Consider the following 2824-nt stretch of genomic DNA (forward strand, 5'->3'; position numbering starts at 1 on the left):
GTTCAGGTCATGATCCCAGGGTTGTGGGATCAAGCCCTGTGTTGGGCTTGGCGCTGCATATGGAGCCTGCTTGGGATTCTCTCTCTCTCCCTCTCCCTCTGCTCCTCCCCCAATTTGTGCTCTCTATCTCTCTGTAGAAGAAAATTTTTTAAAAATGCACATTCCTGGGCCCCTCTCCTGACCTACTGAATTGGAATTTCAAGAAGTATGGCCTGGGAATCTGAATTTTAATAAGATTCCCCAGGTAATTCTTCCTGGTTCTAAAATGTGAGGACTGCTGCTGTAAGGCAGAGCTCGCCTTTCATTCACTCAGTGACGCAGTGAATCCGCGGTACTGAATAGCTACCCCTTCCATGCCGGGCACAGTGCTAAGTGCTGGCGGAACACGGCTGGCTCACACCTGGTCCTTCCTTTCTTTTGAAGCTCTTAGGTTAGAAGTGCAGACAGACAATAAATAAGAAACATATGTAACTACAACTTGTGATAAGAGCTCTTGGGGCAGCTGGGTGGCTCAGTCGGTAAAGCGTCTGACTTCGGTTCGGGTCATGATCTCATGCATGGTTCATGAGTTTGAGCTGGGGCTCTCTGCTGTCAGCTTGGACCCTGCTTCAGATCCTCTGTCCCCACCTCTCTCTGCCCCTCAAAACTGTCCCTCTCTCTGTCTCCCCCCACCCCCCTCAAAAAGAAATAAACATTTAAAAAAGAGCTCTTAAGGAAATGAGCAGACTATCACAACAGGGATTATAGAGAGGGCTGGGCAACTTAGAGTGACCGTAGAATGTCCCTTTGAAATGGGAAATTGAAGCCGATCCCCAGAGGATGAGAAGGAGTTGGCCATGTGTCAGGAAGGCAAGGGAGGTAGGAGGGGGCTGGGAGACACCTGTGGGTGAGCCACCTGGTTTAGGAAAAGGAGTCCTGATGGGGAGGAGAGGCTGAGGGCTGGCCTTGTGCCTCTCCAGGAGCTTTCCCCTCTCAAACACTGAGAAGCTGTAATGTCTACAGTAACATAAACCCTGGCTTAGACTTTGACCCTTCACGTCTCCTGGGTTCAGCCAGACTCCCACAGTCTGCGATCCAAAAGCCAGGGAGGTTTCACTCATTCTCTCCAACCCTGGCTGCTTTGTTCTTTTTCTCTCAACCTCTTCTTTTGAGCTGCTGTCACTGGTACCTTTAGAAGACTGCCAGAGCTGTATTGAAGCATTCAAGACCTCAGAACTCACTCCCAAGCCATAAACACAATCACTGGCACTGTTGGCCATCGGGCAGGTGGAGAAAGGTGGGCTGGACTACAGGGAAGCAATGTTTTATGAGGGCAGACCATTCACACCCCTTCTGTGTACCCTGTGCACCTGTTCTCAGGAAGGTGGCTGGAGAAAAGGTTTGTTGCCATGTCCTATGCCAGCGACAGAGTTTCAGCAAAGCCAGGAGAGGGCAAACGTCTCACCAAACCTCTGCCATCACTTTCCTATAAAAGATCGTGCTGGGCACATCCAGCCTTACCATATTCCCTGTACTCAAAACACAGAACCCAACCTAAAACAAACCCTTATGTCACTGCCACAGAGTAAGGCTATAGACATTACCTTAATTTGCCAAAATGTTTCACTGGTTTCCAGGGGTCCTTGAAGGTGGCCTATGCTTCTGAGCCCAGCGTGACCTCTCACTGCTTCAAAGAGGTCCAGCGGAATAAAAATTATTGTGAAGGGAAGGCACCTGAGCTCCTGAAACCTCTTATCTGCCTGAAGGCATTGCTTCATAAAGAATTCAAAATTGTCACGAAGCCCTTCCCCCAGAACAGCTAGGAAATGTTGATTCTTACCACCCCAGATAAGCACTTCATACCTAAACAAGCATGGTCACAAAACTGTCATATCTCCCATCTATTCTCCTCAGGCCTCATTTATGTTTCCTGAAAGTCATTTGTTTTTCTGGTAAATGTTCTCTCTCCCCTCCCCCCACTTCTAAGGGGCCACTTTTTTTTCTGTAAGTGTCCTTCTCCTCACTCCTTCCCTTATTAAGATGGCATATAAGCCCCAATTCTAACTGCCTCTTTAAGTCACATTTCTTTGTGAACCCCCATATATATGTAAATAAAAACCTGTCTTTTCTCTTCCTAATCTGTCTTTTGTCTGTTTAATTCCCTGGCCCCAAACACCTTCAGAAGAGGATACAGGAAAAGTTCTTTCTCCCCAGCAGCTCCTTTTCATTTACCAGGTTGTCCCTGCCCACCCAGGATTCCTGGCATCTTCCTCAGAAGTCAAGAGGAGTCTCTCTGGATGAGAGGGGCTGAGGGTCTGTTTACCACAGGGAGACACGAGAAGACGCTGGTGAGGCCATCGGAGCCCAGGGTGCTGGGGTTGGTTTGGGATCAGCCATTTCAGTTTACATGCCTGAGCAGAACACAGCAGAAGCATTGGAGTCAAAAGTGGGATCTGATACCTTGGCTCTGATAATTCCTACTCTGCGATCTTGGTAAATCACCTAATCATCTTGAACTTCAGCTTTTCATCTGTATAATGGGGATAATAATACCTACTCTGTGGCATCAGCATAGGGAGTATACCTTGCATTATGCCTGACACACAAGTGGTGCTCAATAAATATTTTTTATCTGTGATTTCACACCCAGGGCCTTCAGTGGCTAGTTGCACGCTCCCTGGCAGTGTTTTGTGTTATAAGCTGCTGACATGACACGCCGGCGCCAGGAAGCTGCCAGCCCCCAGGCTGCAGGGACAGCTGACACAAAGGGATCTTTGCAGTACCTGGCTGTCAGGGTCTGCAGAGCCATTAGCCTGCCAGGGGAGCTCCAGAGCCCTGGAATACA

This window comes from Panthera leo, chromosome A1, assembly GCF_018350215.1.
Source record: "Panthera leo isolate Ple1 chromosome A1, P.leo_Ple1_pat1.1, whole genome shotgun sequence".
NCBI lineage: Eukaryota > Metazoa > Chordata > Mammalia > Carnivora > Felidae > Panthera > Panthera leo.